Source organism: Megalobrama amblycephala, linkage group LG16 (assembly GCF_018812025.1).
Source record: "Megalobrama amblycephala isolate DHTTF-2021 linkage group LG16, ASM1881202v1, whole genome shotgun sequence".
NCBI classification, from domain to species: Eukaryota; Metazoa; Chordata; class Actinopteri; order Cypriniformes; family Xenocyprididae; genus Megalobrama; species Megalobrama amblycephala.
This window is the reverse complement of record NC_063059.1, coordinates 11,705,904-11,712,442: the sequence shown is the minus strand read 5'-3', so window position 1 is coordinate 11,712,442 and position 6,539 is coordinate 11,705,904. Positions and strand designations below refer to the sequence as shown.

Genomic DNA, 6,539 nt, shown 5'->3' with positions numbered 1-6,539 from the left:
AGGTTAAATGCATCAATCTGGTGCACTTTGGAAGCTCAAAATTAAGAGCTTCAACCCATGTACAGTGTGCACATTGAACAAAGAAACAGCATTGACTTGTACCTGGACATTAAAGAGGGTTCAAACATCTTTTAGTTGTGATATAAAGTCTACATCGTTTTAGGTGTTTTAGGATGCCAAACAATTATTACAATAAAATAATAATATAATAATGTTTTAGGCCTATATAATTATTCATATGACAATAATATCCATAGGCTATTCTAACAAACGCAATAAATTATAATTATAAATTATTATTTTTTTTAGTTAGGGTACTTTACACAACGTATAGGGGAATTAAAATACTAGTTTGTAGCCAATTTCTAAGATAAATCCTTGAGCTTTAATTTTGATCACCAAATCGCCAGCTGATCGTGTGAGCAAAGTGCGGTCTTCTCTTTAAAACACGCTGCACAGACAGACTGTATATTTACTTAATCACTGTATTTTGCTGTTTTATAAGGCACAAAGTCATGTCATATCATAGTGACTTGGCAAAATACAACGTAGAGACCATTTATGTTTTACATTTTCGGTTTATTATGAAACGGTGGCGGCGCACAGGGTCATTAATGGGAAACACTGAATGAATGTTTAGCTGACACATGTGCTAAAGTTGTCATATCAGTTGATATTGAAAACCCTTCAACCGGACCGAACGAGATCTCGAGGCCTGCCGCTGCGCTGAGTAAGTGACAGGAGGCGTGGCTCTGTACAACTGCGGTGTGCGTGAACTCGCTGCCGGTGGATACTGTAGAAAAGCGGTATTGAACTGTTTAACATATTTTAATAGAGAGATATGTTTAGAAAAAAAATATATTTTGACTGCACTATTAAGAAACCTCTATGCTGTATGCTGGCCAGACTTTTTTGCAATGTATTTGCGGATTATTTTGAACGAGATATAAAACGGGGACATTTCCGGGGACAGCTCCAGTCGGGGACGGAGCACCAAAAACCGGGACTGTCCCCGGAAAACGTGGACGTCTGGTCACCCTATTATAAAGCGCAGATGCGTCAGGATATTTATTAATATAACTCCGATTGTGTTCATCTGAAAGAAAAAAGTCATAAACACATAGGATGGCTTGAGGGTGAGTAACGCTTGGGGTAATTTTTATTTTAAAGTGAACTAATCCTTTAAGGTTAGTTCTAGGACCATGAGGATTTTAAAAGAATGAAATTGTATTAACTTAGTCAGGGTAGCGCCATATTTAATGTTTGACGGGAGTGAAAACTACATGAAGGATAGAAATACAGTGTTCAGTGGATCTTTACTGTACATGCGAATTCCTCAGCTAACGAAACATTTCCAAAACTACTACAGTAGACAAAAACACCAAAACAGTTGTTAGTGTTTTCACTGTTGAAAGTTGTGAGATTTGAAAATGTCGTGATCTAGCACAGTTCGCGTAACACCACAGCTGAGTACAATCAAAGACTGCAGAATAATACAAGACGCTTCAGTCCTCGTATTGTTTTGAATGGGAGAAAGTGTAACGCGCAATATGGCGGAATAAGTTCCGCCTTCTAAATAAGAGCCAATCGCCGACTGGTAAAGTCATCGCGTCAATTCAGCGGCCGTTAGAATCACTGGTTTCTATAGAAACAGTCAAACGCGCGCCTCGGAAGACACGAGCATTTAGGTCTGCGCATGCGCATTAGCTTGATCCAGCCTGAAAAATAGTTTTTTTTGTCATGATTCGAGCGTTTATAAACTAAATTTATGAGCCGGTTGTTGTTAGATTTCATTGGTGATTTCAAATATGAAATTTAATCGTAAGGTTGGCGAACAGTTTTGGAGAATTTGATGTTTCCCCATTCAAAGAGATTGCATGATGCCCAGGATGCCCGAAAGGCGTTTCAAAGATGGCCGCCGAGTGAAATGACTTGTCTTAAAGGGACTTTGGTACAATCCATTATGGCGTCTGCCCTGACTTATCTCTTGCAATATTGTGAAATAATACATTTTAGGTAACTTAAATTCAATAACAAATTCTGCCTAGGTGTGTAGATACTTGTATTTTAAATAATATAAGGATTTTTATTTATTTATTTTTTCCCATAATGATAGTCATGAATAGTGTCAAATTGAGGTCTGCAAAAAAATACAATTTCTACATTTTATCATAGAATTTGAGGTTAAATATGACAGGTTTTGCAAGATTCATTGTTGGATGTGCTTTTCTTTACCTGTACAGTGAGTGAAGATATTGCTTCTAATATGCCTGTGTCTGGATTACAGCCCTTGAGAAAATACATGCTTGTTTTATTGTAAATTCTTAGTCCAGATTATACAATTTGGACTGAAAATATGCAAATGACTTTTTATGTGTGGTGACTTCATTGAGACTATAGGCTTCAGGTTACAGTGAACGAAAAAACAAGGGTTTTCCAGTTAAACTTCCATACAGTTCTGGGATTTTCCTTCCCTTTCATTCTCAATCCGTTGCACATACTATTTTATTTCAGCAGAGGTCGCTGCCTTCTACCTAATTTACCCTATATTTGATCGCATTAGATCGTAGAAAATGAACAATCTCTACGAGTTTGGTGTTGTATTAAGCAATCATCTCTATGAAAGGATAGACATTCAGAAATATTCTCTCATTCTCAAACACTTCAGCGTTCATAATTAAGTTGGTTATTTCAAAAAAGCACTAAAGTTCAAAGTCAAAGCTTGATATGTGCTTTTATATCACTTCCTGGAAGATGTCTTTAAAGGACTGTTAACGATATCATAGATTACTAATCATAATGGACTAATCAAGATGGAAAGTAATGAGAAAATCTATGATTACCAATCAAAATTATAAATTGAAATTAAACCTGTTATGACGTCCTTTCTTTAATATGCATTTAATATTAAGACATTTAAGATGGAGCCAATTGGTTGGGGACGATTTTAAAATATAAAAAAAGTTTGGTTTTTTCAAATATAAATGATTGTTCAGGCTGGCTGGCAGGTCCAGAACGCTCCAGCAGAAGTGTGGTCATGTGACACATGTTATTATTCTCCACGCGGGCCTGGATGGACCAATCACAGTCATGTGTGGTTAACCGGTACTTTAGAGGTAGAGTTTTTTAGAGGTACAATTTCCAACTGTCGGTCAGGCACAAATTCGTATAATAATAAATTATATATAAATTAATATATTAGTTTTAGTGTTCGAATCTCCAATAAGGAAGAAAAAAAGAGATTTGAATTCGGTTTTTGAACCGTCAGGTCCCCCCAAGAGAAAGTCTCATAAAAAAAAAAGAAAAGAAAAGAAAAATAACATCAACAACAACAACTTTTTACTGAGAATTCACTAAAAAAATCATATTATACCTGCTTCATTTAATGGTCAGTGGCTGATAACTTCGAAATAGGTGCGTCAAACGCGTTGATGATCGACGTGCGCGTTCTCGTGTTTTGAAAGAAGACGTGCTCGCGCTACAGTGAACGACTCTACCTCACACACGGGAGCGTCACTAACGACAAACTTCTCGATGTTCGAGACGTGAGCTCCACCAAAATCAACCATAAAAAATGAGAAGCTGATAGTATTTTCCCAATGTTTCTATTTGTTTGGTGAGGATTATTGATCAGTTCAGAGTTTTCAACATCTGCGGTTTTCCAGCGCCTTCGTTTCATTTGAGGTAAGTTTAATAACGTCCTCTCGACTAAATAAAGAGAGCAGATATGAAAGAAACGGTGCTCTCTTTTACTTTTACGCACACTAATATATGTTTTAAACGCTTTAATATCACCTTCATTGCACTTTTCTTGACTTCAGTCTTGTTTTCTGCGCTCGTGACCGCTCGTGAACGTGTCGCATGATACTGAAGTGTGACTGACTTCTCATACTATAAACTAAGTTTGTTATAGTGACTACATTGTGAACTACTGTCCTGTGACTACACTTTATTTTAATCCTGAGATTATAATCCTGAAACTTTCACCCTTAAACAATCACACTTTATCATATACTTTTCTGCGGCACGATTTGGTCCTGGTGAACAGAAGTTTTCCTGTCTTGAAGAGGAAGCTTCAGCTCAGAGTGATCTGACACACGGATGTTTGAGGTTGCCAAGTCATTGTGTGAGCTTTGAGTTGCGAGCTTCATTTGCAAACAGAGAGGAAGGTGTGTTCCAGATCCTCACGTTCAACACTTTGCTCCCTTGCGTAAAAGGAGGAGTCCCAACTATTGCAGTAAATGGCACTCATAAATGTGTTCATTTTCTCTTTATAGATGTCAATGTATCCCTGAACGTCACAGTTTACAAGTCACTGACTCATTTTCAAGGTACGAACAGTAATTAAACTTAACTGACGCAGTTTTATCCTCAAAGTGCACTAAAAGTGCTATCCATGCATGTAATTACATGAATGCACTTTTTCATTTAAAAGACAATTGTTTTAATTGATGAATTATAGTAATTGAGATATTTTTCCAAGAGCATAAAGTAAAAGATGTCATGAAATCATAATGAAGAATACAAGCCTCATGAAACGAATGAAATTTATTATAAAACAATATTTTAACATTACTGCCTGATGGCTTATTAATATTTGAGTGTGGCGCATCCAACATGCAGACCAAAAAAATAAATAAAATTGGAAATTACATTATAGAGAAGACCCCTGCAGCCTCTCACGACACAATAACTTTTAAAATATCAGATAATTTATGACAAGGCAAGTTTAGTTCAAGTTGTAAAATGGCTCGACTCCTCAAAAACATAATGGCTTTTACGAATTAATAATTTATGATATTTGTAACAATACTTTTATCTTTTTGAAAATAGTGCACAGCAAAATCCCCGGTGTTAAATCAACTCAGATTACATATGGTCCCTCTCTACATAGTGTTAAAGTAACACTGAAACAGAGTGAAAGTTAATTAAGTGATTCGACGCAGATATGATTGAGCATTAGTGATGAACACCTGCTGTTAACAAGCAGAATCACTGAAAATAAACACAATAACTACAAAGGACTTCCAGCCACAGCCTTATCTTCAGTTGATGAAATCAACTGAAGATAAAAGACATTAAATCTCTCAAGATCTGATTAAACAACTCCACAAACAGCACATTATCATCATATTAACTTTAACTCTGCTTCAGTGTTATTTTAACTCTATGTAAAGAGGGACCATATGTTCTCTGAGCAGAGTTGATTTAACTCTGGGGATTTTGCGGTGTGAGAGAAGATGTGTTGTGTACACATACATGTGATTTTTCATGGCCAATTCTGTTTTTTTATTTTTTTTAAACAAGCAAATTCAGACCCGGTCGCACCAACATTATTTAACTGGAGCGAATGAGACGACTGAATGACAGGAGGCGGGTTCGTGTCAATTCGGAGAGGAGAGCAAGAAAGCGCAGCTACTATCCATGTATCGTACTGCAGAAAGGAGTATTAGAGTCGTTTCAGATATTTTAGTATTGATATATAACAAAATACCAATATTTTTGACAACACTATTCCAAACCTGTAAGACTTTCGTTCATCTTCAGATCAAAAATGAAGATCTTTTTAATGAAACTTGAGAGATTTCTGTCCCTCCATAGACAGGTACACTGTAAACCTGAATAAGTTGGGCTAACTCAAAAAAAACTGAGGTGAACAGTTACATCAAATTTTTTGAGTTATGATGTTCCCAATTTTAAGTAAGCAGAACTATCAAGTTTTGAGTTTGTAGTACTCATGCATGTTAATTTCTCCTAACTTGAAGTACCGATTTTTAGCTAACTTGTACATTTTTATAGCAATTAACATAAAAGATTGTTAATTAACTTTTATTTTGAGTACTTGCAAATCAAATGAGTTGTTTACTTCACTGTAAACCCTAATAAGAAAATTCTGAAAATGCCAACTTGCTATTTTGCTAACATGTTAACAATAGCATGGTATAGCACTTACTATAGCACTTACTGAATACAGCAACTTAAAACATGTAACTTACCTGCTCTCAAACCAAGCTCATGCGCTGCTTGTCACCATGATGGCAATTCTCCAAAAACCCACATTAACAGAAACTCTTCTAAATTAGCATAATAAAACATTCATCACTACTAAATCTCCCTTACTATTAATCTTGCACATTATATAACACTTAATTTTAGCATTTACTCTCTCTTTCGAGTGCCATGGGCAAAGCATGCTGGGAAACAGAAGTCCCAGTCCAGTTTCAGTTAAACTTAAGTTAGTCTAAATTAAAAGAAATGAGTTCATACAACTCAAAACAAAGAAACAGTTCAGTTTACTTGATCAGTTCTGTGAACTCAAAAGAAAATAAAGTTCTAAATACTCATAGCAGTTAATTTACCTGAACTAATTTGTTCAATTTAAGTTTGTCCTTCTCAAATCAATTAAGTGTTTTGAGCATTAGGGTTTACAGTGTATGCAACAACCACTTTTCAGAAAGTTCATAAAGAGTTCATAAAACTAATCCAAATTTAGTCCAAATTTTCTGAAAAGTCTCGATTGCTTTATATGATGAACAGAT

The 6,539-nt window shown here is 35.6% G+C and overlaps 1 long non-coding RNA gene across 1 annotated transcript; it reads left to right on the top strand.

Moving 5' to 3' along the window:
- The first annotated feature begins 3,151 nt into the window (after positions 1 to 3,151).
- On the top strand, positions 3,152 to 6,065 carry LOC125248762. Its single transcript, XR_007180367.1, has 3 exons — positions 3,152 to 3,684; positions 4,278 to 4,331; positions 5,308 to 6,065. It is a non-coding gene; the product is annotated as an uncharacterized LOC125248762 (long non-coding RNA).
- Positions 6,066 to 6,539: the final 474 nt, after the last annotated feature.